A 16,259-nucleotide genomic window follows, 5' to 3' on the forward strand; every position below is an offset into this window, starting at 1 on the left:
CCTTTATTACAAACTTGGTGGTTACAAGCGAACCAACTAATTATTCATTAAAACTAGTAAATGAAATTTAAGGAAACTCTTGAAATAACACAAAAAAACGTCCAAGACACTTGAGAATGAAAAAAAAACGTCTATGCTTCATTAAGGAGCCATATGAAGCATTAAGGAGCCATAAGAAGCATTAAAGTGCAACCATAATCCACCAAAGAGTGATAAAAACGGCTAGGAGGCTTTATGAAGCAAAAAGTAACGTTTTTAGCACTTATGAATCCTTAAAAATGTTGCCCTAGCCTTCATGCAACCCTAATTCAATTTGTGGGTTACCATGCATAACCCAACCATTGAGCCCAAGCTACCTTCTAGCCCACTAGTAATCACTAATCCATCACCTTTTGGGCTTTCATAATCCATGCATGGATCATCCCCTCCCCCTTTGAAAGGAATTGACCTCAATTCATCAAGTCCATCATCATCAAGATAAGGTGAAAGATCTCCCACATTAAAGGTAGCATGCACTCCATGGTCTCCTCCCAAATCTACCTTATAAGCATTATCATTGACACGTGACACCACTTTATAAGGACCTTCGGCTCTTGGCATTAACTTGTTTTTCCTTTTGTTAGGAAAACGTTCTTTCCTCATATGCACCCACACCAAGTCACCATCTTGAAAGACACGTGGTTTCCTATGCTTGTTTGACTTCTGTTTGTACAACTCATTCACCGTTTCAATCTTCTCACGAACTTGTTGGTGTAGTTTCATCATGGCCTTCAACTTGTCATTAGCATCCTTGTGAACCAATTCATCCTTTGGCAATGGAATCAAATCCAAAGGCATGTAAGGATTCACACCATACACTACTTCAAAAGGAGAATGACATGTTGCATAAGTAGGAGAACCATTATAGGCAAATTCAGCATGTGCAAGTTTGATGTCCCAATCTTTTTGAGTTTTGCTAATCAACCCTCTCAACAAAGTACCCAAAGTTCTATTAGTCACCTCCGTTTGTCCATCCGTTTGTGGATGATGGGATGTACTAAAAAGTAACTTAGTAACCACTTTCCTCCATAAAGTGTTCCAAAAGTAACTTAGAAACTTGGAATCCCTATCAGAAACAATTGTTTTAGGAATACCATGCAAACGAACCACCTCTTTAAAGTACAAATCAGCCACATTAGATGCATCATTGGTTTTATGACATGGCACAAAGTGAGCCATTTTTGAAAACCTATCCACCACCACCATAATGGAATCCTTCCCCCTTTGAGTTCTAGGCAAAGCCATAATGAAATCCATGGACACATCTTCCCAAGGACGAATAGGAACCGGCAAAGGAGTGTAAACACCATGCTTGAAAGTTGTTTTCGCCATGTGACATGTAACACACTAGCCCACTATGTTGGTTACATCCCCCAACATTTTTGGCCAAAAGAAATGTTCTTTAAGCACCTCCAAAGTTTTGGTAATGCCAAAATGACCAGCCAAACCACCGCCATGAGCTTCACGAATCAGCAACTCCCGTATTACATGTTTTGGGACACAAAGGCGATTGCCTTTAAATAGAAAGCCATCTTGAATCACAAATTCACCATTAGGACCACTTGCACATTTCAAAAACATATCTGCAAAGTCCATATCAGATTGATAATGGTCATTTAGAGTTTCAAATCCCAAGAAAAGAACATCCAAAGTCACCAACAATGAGTAACGCCTCGAGAGTGCATCAGCCACTACATTGCTTTTTCCATCCTTGTATTTGCATGAAAAATGAAAGGATTGCAAGAACTCCACCCACTTTGCATGTCTTGTGCTCAACTTTTGTTGCCCATTGATGTACTTCAAGGATTCATGATCAGAATGCAAAATAAAATGATTTGCACGCAAATAATGACTCCAATGATCTAAAGCACGAACAATAGCATAAAACTCCTTATCATAAGTGCAATAATTCAAACGAGCACCACCCAAGTTTTCAGAAAAATAAGCAATAGGACGTTTGGATTGGATCAAAACAGCCCCAATACCAACTCCACTTGCATCACACTCCACTTCAAATGGTTGAGAAAAATCTGGAAGAGCCAAAATAGGAGCATCACACAATAATGCCTTGAGTTTCTCAAACGCCTTTTGAGCTTCTTTTCCCCATGCAAAGACTCCTTTCTTCAAACAACCTGTTATGGGACTTGCAATGGTGCTAAAATCACGAACAAATCTTTTATAGAAAGAAGCAAGACCATGAAATGATCTAACTTCAGAAATGCTAGTAGGAATAGGCCATGACTTGATTGCTTCAGTTTTGGATGGGTCCACGGACACGCCATTTCTTGACACCACAAAACCCAAAAATGCCACTTCTTCCACCAAAAACGAACATTTTTCTTGCTTCCCATAGAGTTTTTGAGCTCTAAGCATCTCGAAAACCTGTTTTAAGTGCACCAAATGATCCTCCAAGCTCTTGCTATATACCAAGATATCATCAAGGTACACCACCACAAACCTGCCCAAAAAATATTTTAGCACTTCATTCATTAGTAGCATGAAAGTGCTAGGTGCATTAGTTAGACCAAAAGGCATCACGGTCTATTCATACAAGCCATGTTTAGTTTTAAAGGCTGTTTTCCATTCATCCCCTTCACGCATACGAATTTGATGGTAACCACTTCTCAAATCAATTTTTGAGAACACAATAGAACCATGCAACTCGTCTAGCAAATCATCAACTCTAGGAATAGGAAATCGGTATTTTATGGTGATGTTATTAACAGCCCTACTATCAACGCACATCCTCCAAGAACCATCTTTTTTGGAACCAACAAAACTGGAACAGCACAAGGACTTAGGCTTTCACGAACATAACCCATTTTCATGAGTTCATCAATTTGTTTTTGCAACTCTTTTGTCACCTCCGGATTACATCTATAGGCAGCTTTATTAGGCAAAGGAGCACCCGGAATAAGGTCAATTTGGTGTTCAATACCACGGATTGGAGGCAAACCCGGTGGTAATTCGCTTGGAACACATCTTGAAACTCCAAAAGCAAATCAGCAATAGCGTTTTCTCCATGCACGATCTTCTCCATCTTTGCATGCTCTTTGGCCACAAGCATGTAAATCACATCACCTTTGTCAAGAACTTGCTCCACCTCCCTTTCACTAGCAAACACAGAAAGATTAGGTTTTTTTACTTGTTTAGAATTCATGGACCTTATCGCCGTTGGGGACATGGGTTTTAACACAATTTTTTTATTATTGTGTTTCAACTCATATTCATTGCTCCTCCCTCTATGTAACACGTCCCTATCAAATTGCCAAGGACGCCCCAACAAAATATGACATGCATCCATAGGAATAACATCACACAACACTTCATCTTCATAAGACCCCATAGTTAGACCAACTCTAACCTGTTTTGTCACCTTTATTTTGCTTCCATCATCCAACCAATGAAGAACATATGGTTTTGGATGGTTTGTAGTAGACAAACCCAATTTGGTCACCATTTCATTAGAAGCAACATTAGTACAACTTCCACCATCAATAATCAAACTACACCACTTGTCTCTAACCAAACATTTGGTGTGAAACAATTGGTCTCGTTGATCCATATCAGCCACAGTTTGAACCCCTTGAGTTTTAAGGGTTCTTAGCACCAAAACTGTATCATACACCGGTGCTTCATACTCTACCTCCTCCTCTTCTTCCTCTTCTTTTTGTATATCATGAAAAATACCCGCCAACCTCTCTTCTTCCTCCAACTCTTCACGACATTCAATGGCCTCCCTTAAAGTCACCACCCTTTTGTTTGGACAAGCATTTTGGTAATGACCAAAACCTTAACACTTGAAACATCTAATTTTCGCCAAACTAGTTTCTTTGGTACCACTAGTAAGTTTAGGAGCAACGGGAACACTACTAGAACCAGAAGGAGTAGAAACAGAATTTGGTCTATTGCTAGACTCGGGCTTGGACCACGACTTTGACTTAGGACTTTCAAGACTTGAACTTGAACTCCCACCAAAACGTGCTTTGGCTTGCCCCTCCAACTTCAAACACAAACCACAAAGAGTTCCAAAATCAGCATAAGGATACAACTCCACAACATTGGCAATGTTGTAGTTCAACCCTTTTAGAAAACGAGTCATTTTTTGTTCTTCAATTTCTTCAATATCCCCCATCAAGGACAACTTCTCAAATTCATCAATGTATTCTCCAACACTCATTTTTCCTTGCCTCAAATCAACAATCTTCTTGTAAGTGGCAATTCTATGAGTAGAAGGAACATATCTCTTTCTTAGCTTTCGTTTTAGAGAAAGCCAAGAACAAATTTTTTCTTTGCCTTCACGGGTTCTCTTGGCCTTAAGCCCTTCAAACCACAATGAAGCACCACCACCTAGCTTGAGAATAGCATACTTGCAGCTTTTTTCGTCATCCACTTCTTTGAACTCGAACATTCTTTCAATCTTCCTTTCCCACTCCAAGTAGCGTTCAGGATCAGTTCCACCAACAAATTCAGGCAAGTCAGACACCTTGAATTCTTCCACAACCCTATGTTCACCACGGCGGGGTTGCCTTCGATTTCCACCTTCTTGGATGTTTCTTAATGCTTCACGAAGATTTTGTAGGAACTCCGGATCATCAAAATCCATTATGCGCTTTGATACCACTTATGATGCGTGTATGGGCTTGATGTAGTGAGTGGGGTAGTGTTTAGGTAAATTAAGCTAGAATAACAACCACAAATATATGGAATGAAAAGGATAGATTTGATAAACAAACTAGACCTATAGCTTGTAAATCTGAAGACAAACTAAGACCTATTAGTTTGAATTCGATCAACTCAAGGATCACGTCCAAAAGATGATAATTTGTGAACTATGACAATAATTCAAAGTGAAAATAAGGGTTCTTTGATTAAAATTCGTGCCTTCTCTTTCCCATGCATAAACTTGGCTTTATATGAAGCCTTTATTACAAACTTGGTGGTTACAAGCCAACCAACCAATTATTCATTAAAACTAGTAAATGAAATCTAAGGAAACTCTTGAAATAACACAAAAAAAACGTCCAAGACACTTGAGAATGAAAAAAAACGTCTATGCTTCATTAAGGAGCCATATGAAGCATTAAGGAGCCATAAGAAGCATTAAAGTGCAACCATAATCCACCAAAGAGTGATAAAAACGGCTAGGAGGCTTTATGAAGCAAAAAGTAACGTTTTTAGCACTTATGAATCCTTAAAAATGTTGCCCTAGCCTTCATGCAACCCTAATTCAATTTGTGGGTTACCATGCATAACCCAACCATTGAGCCCAAGCCACTTTCTAGCCCACTAGTAATCACTAATCCATCACCTTTTGGGCTTTCATAATCCATGCATGGATCAGGAATTGACGGATTGTGTTACTCGTTTGAGAGTTTGCTCTCAAATCATGTGACTTGTACCTATGGGATTTTCTGTTTGGATATGATCTTTATTGAGATTATCCAAATGGAGAATCCTAGACATGTGATTGATGCCATGTCTAGTATGAAACTTGTTCTGATTTCTTGGAGTTTTGGTGTTAGTTTGTTGTGGTTTGGCTTGTGCTTGATATGCAGGAATTTTTTGCAAAGGTCGGGTTTGGATCATGTTTGCAAGTAGATGGAGTCTTTTCTGTTGAAGACGAAGTGGAGGATTGATGAGAGGAGAAGTGACAGAAGATACGGGATTGATAAATTGATGGGGTTTTTTTATAGTTGCAATTATGAGTGTTATAATTGTGTTATCTTTTATTGGTTCTATGTTATGTATTGTGTAGGGAGTATTGTGGTTTTGTTGGGTTTTTTCTTAAAGCTTGGCCTTCGGACTGTGGGTTTTTTTAAGGGCCTTACCCCTTGCTTAGGTATTAATGATCTTTGGGGATTTTGGTGGTGCAAGGGGGTGAAGTTACCTTTTTTCCCACTTTCAATAAGTCTTTGGGCTAGCTTTAAGGATAATAAGGTTTTTTGGGTTTTTGGGTGGTTAAGTCTGGTTATTAAAAAGTGGCTTGGTAGTTGGTTATGGATAGGTTGGTTAGATTTGTATTTTGTTTGACTATTTTATTTCCGTTTGTTTTTGTATTCTTTTATTCTTTTTAATAAAGTTTGCTGAGCTTTGGCTCTTTCAAAAAAAAAAAGAATTAAACAATGCTCATCAAAGCTTTGCTAAATTGCATAGACTGTCTATTGTGGAACTAGAGAATTTTACAATGGTCATTAAAGCTTTGCTAAATTGCATAGACTTTTATTGTGGAACTCAAAAACTAAACAATGCTCATCAAAGCTTTGCTAAATTGCATAGACTACTTCTATTGTAGATCCCAATAATTAAATAATGATCATCAAAGCTTTGATAAAATTGCATACACTTTTATTATGGGACACAAGAATTAAATGAAGCTAATCAAAGCCTTGCCAAATTATGTAGACTTCAATTGTGCAACTCAGGAATTAAACAATGCTCATCAAAGATTTGCTAAATTGCATAGACTACATCTATTGTGGAACTTTAGAATTAAACAATTCTCATCAAAGCTTTACTAAATTGCGGAGACTTCTATTGTGGAACTCAAGAATTAAACAACGCTCATCAAAGCTTTGATAAATTGCATAGACTACTTATATTGTGGAACTAAAGAATTAAACAATGCTCATCAAAGCTTTGATAAGTTGCATAGACTAATATTGTGGGACACAAGAATTACACGAAGCTCATCAATGCTTTGCTAAATTGCAGAGACTTCTATTGTGGAACTCAAGAATTAAACAACGCTCATCAAAGCTTTGATAAATTGCATAGACTACTTATATTGTGGAACTAAAGAATTAAACAATGCTCATCAAAGCTTATCTAAATGGCATAAACTACTTTTATTGTAGAACCCAAGAGTTAAACAATGCTCATCAAAGCTTTGCTAAATTGCGTAGACTTCTATTTCGGGACATAAGAATTAAACGAAGCTCATCAAAGCTTTACTATATTTGTGACAACCCGAAATTTCCATTTGTACAAACCCTGCAGTCAAGCACTTAAATTAAAAAGTCAAATTCATTTCTGCTATATTTTAGCGCGGTTTAAAGTCCGTTTGGATATTTTTAATATTAATTCTTCGAGAGAACAAATAAAAGGAAGTGATTTCTAGGATTATTGTGTAACAAATAAAATAATTAACACCTTAATGAGGTGTTCACGGCCAAACATGAGGGGTTTGGGCCGTGAACTCCCCTTTGGCCGTGAACTCATGCTTAAGGCATGAGTTTACTCCTTTCCTTCCTCATTTCTCACTTCCAAGCTCAAGAACACCCACATTCTCTCTCAAGTATCATAAGATCTTCTTCCAAATCTTCCAAAAATGTAAGTGTTTCTTCTCTTGATTTGTTGATACAACACTTCATCTAGTAGTTATACATGATTTCATCCATGAAATATTCTCTTTTTCAAAGATCTTCAAGTGTTCTTCATTTCACCAAGAACATTAAGAACACACACTAGTGTTCTTGGACCTTAAACACTCTTACAAGCTTCCTATAAGTAAGTACACCCCTCTTAACTAGTTATGTGCTTAGATTACTTGTTAACCATTGAAAAACACCAAGAATGCCCAATAACACATGGGTTTACGGCCAAGGCAATCTCCTTGGGCCGTAAACACCATTAGGTGGTGCATATGTGCCACCATTACTTCCTAGGGCTTGGATATTGGACTAGAACCTTTCATGCACGAGCTAAGGACCTTAAACCACGAAATGATAGGAGTTACCATGGGTTTACGGTCGTAAACCCACAAGGGCCGTAAACCCTAGACCGTAAACCCACTAGGGCCGCAAACCCTAGGGCGTAAACTCCATGGGAGTTGGTCCTTGGGCCGTAAACTCTAAAGCAAGGCCTTACACCCCTTTGATGCAACCCTATGACCTTCTAACACTTAAACCAAAGTGTTTTCCACGTTTTAGGGTGTTTATACTTGCTTAATTAGTGTTATAATCACTAATTAGATACATGTATATGTCTTTATATGTTAAATAGGATCATTGTGTGTGTCCAAGTCTTCACTTGACACGTAGCACCTTGTCCAACACTTCGATCCAAACCACTCACTACAGGTGAGTTTATACCCCTTAATCAACCTTTTTAATGTTTTTAAATGCGTTTATGGGGGGGAATACAAGTTGAATCATATTAGTTATTATATCAATCACATGTGATTAATAACTAGCAAACAATGGACTTACTATACTTTTAACTGTTTTATCAACAAAACTACTTCGAAATGATTATCAAACGCTTCTACATGTTAAACTCTTTATAAAACTTAGTCTTTTCCTACCAAAACTTTACTTTCAATTCTTTTAAACTTATATATATTGTCAACACCATGTCTAATGCACATATAGTTATATAAGTAAGGTTTGAAGGACTTAGGACTGATAATACACTCTAATTCCTGTTCCTTGTTTGGTTGTGGACTTGGAGTACCCTATTGTTTGTCCGAGGGTCGTTTGATCCTTAGTTATATATTATGTATATATATGTATATATGTATAAGACATAATAGCTTTTATCACAGTTCAATACTTTCAGTTATACAAACAATTCTACTAATAAACTATAGTAGGTATAGTTTAGGAAGATACTACTCAGTAATTCTAGTACTATGAAACATACAAAGAGTCAGTTCATACATGAGTCAGAACATACTATTAGGAGGAATGAACAAGAACATATACAAATACAAATGCTTAGAAGAGAACATATACATATACATTTACAAGTAAACATAAGGAACATACTCAATCATAACAATTAGAATATGAGATTTACTTCTACATGACGTGGATTCCACCGTTGTCATGTTGGTAACCAGAGTCTCCTAGAGGGAGAGCGGGCATTGTGTGTATAGATCTATACGGGACAGACTATCCCGTAACCCTGACTGTTAGCTACAGTCCTAGGCCGACCAAGCCGATAGGGTGACAAATGTCACATTTAATTTCGACGTCTTTCATCGTCGTGTTTCTTCAGCCGTCAATCAGTATGGTTACAAATCTCACCTTACCTTATAATTCATTGGCTTTAAGGTAAGTAGTACCACGGTAGTTTTCGCATATAAATTTACAGTTTTATAATATTTTCCCTAATACATTTACCCTGAAACGTTTTCTCATTAAATGATAAGTGTACAAACTATATTTTGACAAAGATAGTTAGACTTGGGAAAAATACATACTCTTACAAACAAACAAACCGAACTTTGGGTCTTGGTAGAAGACTACAGATTTAGTAGAAAATATGGGATTTTCTAGGAAGATACGAACATTTTACAAACAGTTTTACAAACATTTACAACGAACATTTTACTACAAGTAAACACTTACAACTTTACTACGAACATTTACAAGCTTTTACATTCAAACAGTTACAAACATTTTCACACAAATAATGACACTAAAATGCTTATGAACTCACCAGCTTTAATGCTGATAAACTCTTTCAAAATAACTTGTATTCTCAGGTCATCAGTAGACAGGTACCGAGGCCAGCTTTTGAGAAGATGGAGCACATACAAGACTCATCTTTTATTTTGATTCATATTTTGGTGTCGTATAAACCACGGAACACACTTGTATTAAATTATATCATTAATGCAACGGAGGATGTTGTTTACTTGTTTACTATTATTCTATGTTGTGATACTGTACATGACGTCCTCCACCCCTGAACGTTTCCGCAGTTTCAGTTTTGGGGTGTGACAGATTGGTATCAGAGCATTGTTTATAGTGAATCGAGTATAGCAACCCATAAAAGATATACAAACTATAAACGCAACGGGATTAATATACTCTAACCAAGAGTTTATACTGTTAAATAATAAAATATTTAACCAAAGTATACCTACCTGCATTCATACTAAAATCAGTGTCACTAGGACAGAACAAAAGTATTACGATTGTTGAACAACACAATTAGGCTTAGAGACATATAGTCAAACCTAGGGGGATATAGCCTGATCAACTATATTTTCCGAGGAGTGACTAGCATGTGCCTAAGAATGGTTGTGGTGTTGCAACAAGACTAAAAACTTTCCAACACTACTACAACAACATTAGAACAAAACATAAACCTAAAATACTATAGGAGTATTTTATGTTACTATAATTACTTATTTGAGAACTAAAAAGGTCTTTACTAGTAGGGCAATAGTTGCTAAGTGGATACGCTAAGGTTACATGTGACTAAGGTGCTATAGTTAGGGTCACTTATTCGAAGGTATATCCTGTTTTGGTTACACGTAATTGGTATGCAGTATGCAAGTATTGAAGTAACTAGTAAGGATCATCTTATAATTATCTTAGATTAGTACGTCTATTATTATAAGATTCTTATACCCCCTTTTTCTCGCGTAGATAGCATGGCTGGCTTCCATCTCCCCGACGATCCGTATTTTCCCAACCAAGGCAATGGTGTGTGGCTCGATGATGAGCCAGAAGATGATCACCCAATCCCTTTGGATGATCACCTCGCAGAAGGTTTTTCGGATGGGATCTGACTCCGAGCCAGAAGTCAATAACCTGCCCCAAGAGGATCCAGTCCCAAACCTCAACCTTCGACCGACATTTCAAGGCCCCACACCCTTGTGGGCGACAACCTTGAACCGTTGGAGTGATGAGCAGAGTCAGCCATTACCCTTTAATGGAGACCGAAGCTTTTACAACATAAACAAGGGAGGCTCAGCTGACCGAGTCCTGCCCATTATGATCCGCATGATTGCTCGGAATGTGGACCAAGGTCGAGCAGCTATCGACTGTGTGATGGAAGTGGATGCCAACTCTGGAATTAACACGGTCCGCATTCGCCAACTCGAAGAGGCTATGGAAAGGACTAGGAGAACCAATGAGGTTCTGCAGCAATAGCTAACTGCATCCCGGGCTGAATTCATAGAACTCCGAGTGCGTCAGAGGGCGCAGGAGCGACAACTTCAAGAAGTTGTACACCAGCTGGCAGAGCTGAGGGTTCGCCCGAGGGATACCCGTCGCCGGTAGAGGATGTCGACGCGTCTTTTCTTTTGGATTAAGGAATAGCCTTTCTTTTCTGTGCCTATGTAGCTCTTGTCTGTAAAATATTCCTATCTTTCAAGTACTTTAACTAGATTTCTAAACTGTCAACATTTTCCCTTATGGTTTGATGTAAGACCTACTGTTAGGTCATTTTTCCCGAACTCAATTACATCATTAATACCAGTGATATTGGCAGTTATCTAATCCATTGGAAAGTCCTTACTCTTGTGTTTCTCTACTCTATGGTCATGTCCCTATATAATGTTTGAACTATGGCGAATTAGTCCATAAATCACTCTCATTATGCTTACAATTGATTCTTACTTCTATCATCATCTCTATCAACTTTCAGTAAAAGATGCTGCCTCGCAAGCGTCCGAACAGAGGCAGACCTGTAAATCAAACTCCACCACCACCACCCCCTCCGCAGTTCAATGCGGTGATGTTTCAGGCAGCTGTGACCGCAGCTGTGACCGCGGCCATGGCTGAAGTAAATTATGGTGGCGTTAGTGGAGCTGGAACAGGCACCAACTCTAGCCATGGTGAAATCCGACCACGTACACGGGAGTGTACCTATAAAGACTTCATCAGCTGCAAACCAACATACTTCAATGGAACCGGAGGGATTATTGCGCTGTCCCAATGGATCGAGAGAACATATGCAATCTTTGAGATGTGCTCTTGCCCTGAAGAAAGCAAGATCAAGTTCGCTGCTTGCACCTTCACAGAAAGGGCCCTGACATGGTGGAATGGCCATGTCAAATCACTCTCATTGGTAGCAGCTAACGCCATGGGCTGGGAGACACTGAAGGATCTAATGGCAAATGAGTACTGCCCGAGGGGCGAAGTTCAGAAACTCGAAGAAGAACTGTGGAATCACAAGATGAAGGGTTCCGATATAGTGGCTTATACGGCCAGATTCAGCGACCTGGTGACTCTATGTCCCAACATGGTCCCCACCGAAAGCAAGAAAATCGAAAGATACATCTGGGGTTTGGTGCCCCCGTACCGAGGGAACGTTCTAGCATCGAACCCTGCGACCTTTGATAGTGCCAAGGAATTGGCCCAAAGGCTTATCGATCACGAGGTTCCTTCTCCTCCTCCAACAACAACTACAACGGATGCCTCCGCGCCAACCAAAGCGGCCGACAACAAGAGAAAGCGTTGGGACCGAAAGAAGGGCAAATCATCTCAACCCTCATCTAAAAACCAACAGACTGTGGCTGTCCATGCTGCCACAACCCCTGTTGTCCCTGTGCCAGCAAAGCCATACGCAGGGAACCTACCCAAGTGCACCAAGTGCAATTTCCATCATAACGGCCCCTGCCGGGAAATGCACTGCACCAACTGTAATCGGAAGGGCCATACTATCCGGTTTTGCAGAACACCACCCAAACCGATCACCCAAGTCCCTGGTACAGGAGTGAGCCAGGCCTGCTACGGGTGTGGCGAGACAGGGCACTTCAAAAGAAACTGCCTGAAAGCTGGGAATGCGGGAGGAGCAGGAAGACTACTCGCTATTGGCCACAATGAAGCCGTGGCGGACCCCACAGTAGTCACGGGTACGTTCCTCCTCGAGAACTCTTATGCATGTGTCTTATTTGATTGTGGGGCAGAGAGGAGTTTCGTAAATCAAAAATTTAAACACTTACTTAATCAAACACGCAAGCACTAAAAGAAACCTTCGTCGTAGAAATGGCTAACGGAAAGACAGAGAATTCTCACGAGATTTACATAGGTTGTACCCTCACACTAGATAATCATTCATTTCCAATCGACCTCATACCCGTGGCTATCAAGAGTTTCGACGTCATTGTAGGCATGGACTGGTTGAGTCTTTCCCGCGTCGATATCTTGTGTTTCGAGAAAGCAGTCCGCCTAAACCTACCGAATAACGAAACCTTGTTGATCTACGAAGACAAACCCAGTACGAGCCTTCGTATCATCTCAAGTATTCAAGCCCAGAAGTACTTGCGTAAGGAATATCGCACATTCCTTGCACACGTAGTCGATGTGAACCAGAAAACAAAAGACCTAAAAGACCTTCCCGTAGTACGCGACTTCCCCGACGTCTTTCCAGAAGAACTACCGGGTTTACCTCCCCAACGCCAAGTCGAATTCAGAATCGACTTAATTCCAGGGGCTACCCCTGTTGCCAAATCGCCCTACCGTCTAGCACCTGCGGAGATGCAAGAACTGTCAGGCCAGCTTAACGAACTGCTCAGTAAGGGCTTTATAAGACCCAACTTCTCACCCTGGGGAGCACCGGTCTTATTCGTAAAGAAGAAAGACGGATCGTTCCGTATGTGCTTTGACTACAGGGAACTCAACAAGCTTACGGTCAAAAATCGTTATCCTCTTCCACGCATAGACGATTTATTCGACCAACTGCAAGGGGCGAGCTACTTTTCTAAGATTGATCTGAGATCAGGGTATCACCAGTTACGAGTGCTTGAGGAGGATGTTCCAAAGACAGCCTTCCGAACTCGTTACGGACAATACGAGTTCGTAGTGATGCCCTTCGGATTGACTAATGCGCCCGCAGTATTCATGGACTTAATGAATAGGGTGTGCCGTCCTTACTTGGATCAGTTCGTCATCGTTTTCATCGATGACATACTTATCTACTCTCGAAGTAAGGAGGAACATAGCGATCATCTACGACAAGTACTAGGAACCTTACGATCGGAGAAACTCTATGCGAAGTTCTCTAAATGCGAATTTTGGATCCGTAGAGTCGAATTCTTAGGTCACGTAGTTAGCGAAGAAGTAATCCACGTGGACCCTTCCAAAATTAAAGCCATCGAGAACTGGTCAGCACCGAAGACGCCTACAGAAATTCGTTAATTTCTAGGCCTCGCGGGCTACTACCGCAGGTTCATACAGAACTTCTCTCGAATTGCGAAACCCCTTACGACATTGACCCAGAAAGGCGTAGCCTTTGACTGGGAAGAGAAGCAGGAGAAAGCGTTCCAAACGCTGAAGCAAGCCTTATGCACCGCACCGATACTATCCCTCCCCGAAGGGATAGAGGACTTCGTAGTATACTGCGATGCATCCAACCAGGGGCTCGGCTGTGTTCTGATGCAACGGGGTAAAGTCATCGCCTACGCCTCAAGGCAGCTGAAGACACACGAGGTCAACTACACCACACACGATCTCGAATTAGGAGCAGTGGTGTTTGCCCTGAAGATCTGGAGACACTACATGTATGGTACAAAAAGCACTATCTTTATAGACCACAAAAGCCTACAACACATATTCAACCAGAAGGAGCTCAATATGAGACAACGACGGTGGGTCGAACTACTCAATGACTACGAATGCGAAATTCGTTATCATCCGGGTAAAGCCAACGTAGTAGCAGACACCCTAAGTCGGAAAGAATATTCTGGTCGAAGAGTCAAGTCATTAACCATGACTATCCATTCGCATCTATCCGCACAAATTAAGGAGGCTCAGTTCGAAGCCTTGAAACCTGAAAACGTGGCGGGAGAATCCCTGCGAGGAATGGAGAAGAACTTGGAAGTCAGGGGTGGCGGAGCTTTATATCTCATGGACCGGATCTGGACACCGAGACACGGTGCCTTCAGAGACTTGGTCATGACCGAAGCACACAACACTCGTTATTCCGTCCACCCAGGTTCAGATAAGATGTATCTGGATCTTAAAAAGCTATACTAGTGGCCTAACATGTGACAACCGTCAAATTTCGGTCAAGTCAAAGTCAAACAAAGTCAACAAGTCAAACCGGTCAACTCCAATAACCCTTGTATGTTAGGGTTTACGTTATGTAATCACTATACAATTCGCTATTTTAATGAGAAATCATCATTTGGAAAGTTCATGTGTTTGATTTTCCTTAGCCTTAACAGTGCTAAACAACGAACCAAAGCGATAAAACACTATTGCACAATCATCGGGATTGTGTACGACACTAAAACACGGTTTAACGGGGTTTACGAACCTTGCGTTGTGAAGCCGGACACTCAAATTAATCACAAACGAAACCTCTCTAAATCGTTTTCACTCTATCTCTTTCTATTTGAAATCTCTCCCAAATCTCTCTCAAAAGTTACTTTAACTTTTTGTAATCATTTGGGTCATATCGACCCTTAACCGGGTCAAAAATCGCTTGAAACGGGGTAAAAACGGGTAAAATAGCCTTAAGGACCTGGAACTAAAGCTTCAGGACCGAAGCCTCTCATCCGAGGCCTCGGATCCGAAGCCTCTCATCAGGACCGAAGCTGAAGCCTCTCAGGAGACCGAATCCGAAGCCATCAGACAGCAGCCTCGCATGCGAGGGTCCGAATCCGGCCTCCATGCGAGCGGTCTCGCAGACGGCCCCTTTTTACCGGTTTTTCGACTACGACTTCGTTTTAACTCCGTTTTTCATTATTTTAACGTGGGATTTTCACCCAAAACTTTATTTTCTAAACTAAGGCCCCAAAATATATAAATCTCCAGGGTTTTTATAAAAATATATTAAAAGAATTAGTGGTTGAACTAATTATTGAGGGAATATTTGCTTTTCCTTAATTTGTGGCAAAAGCAAACCACCACCACCTCACTCTATGATCAGCCACTCTTTCCCACTACCCCTTGTCTCCTTAGTGGACCTTTACACCCAATCTCCAGCTCTTCCCACGTTCTAAGAGCTGGAGGATTGATCCTCTCTCCTCATTCTCCATAAAGTTCTTTCATTCTACACTTAGCAACCAAAGGACACTCTCCAAAATTCTCTCATCTTTTCTCTCAACTTCAAGAACTTCAAGGCTTTCTTCAGGGATTTCTTTCTTCAATTAGTAAGTATCTTCATCATTCATATAATTATTACACTCCATTCTACTCAAATCATTGATATCTTACACAAATTCCATCTTATTCGGTGTTAGATTCTCGAATCATCAAGACATCTTCTTAGTGTTCTTGGGTTGAATACTTCCTCTCTCTCACTTTCATCTACTGAAACCACATAAGGTGAGTTCATACCCCTACATTTACATGTTTTTCTTAAGTTTTAAGGGGGGAATATAAGTAAAATCATCAAGAACACAATTAAACTTTTTCTATCAGATTACATCAGAAAAGATGAACTTCGATCACGGACTGTTTTGGTCAACTTAAATATTTTAGTTTTCAAAACTGTTCCAGGTGCAAGTAGTTCAAACTCTTAGCTTTAAAATG

The 16,259-nt window shown here is 40.2% G+C and overlaps 1 pseudogene; it reads right to left on the minus strand.

The window, feature by feature from the left end:
• Positions 1–303: 303 nt before the first annotated feature.
• On the minus strand, positions 304–4,645 carry LOC145131717 (uncharacterized; annotated as a pseudogene).
• Positions 4,646–16,259: the final 11,614 nt, after the last annotated feature.

The sequence above is a fragment of the Lactuca virosa genome, chromosome 8 (genome assembly GCF_052849685.1).
Source record: "Lactuca virosa cultivar CGN04683 chromosome 8, Lactuca_virosa_CGN04683_v6, whole genome shotgun sequence".
In the NCBI taxonomy this organism is placed as follows: Eukaryota; Viridiplantae; Streptophyta; class Magnoliopsida; order Asterales; family Asteraceae; genus Lactuca; species Lactuca virosa.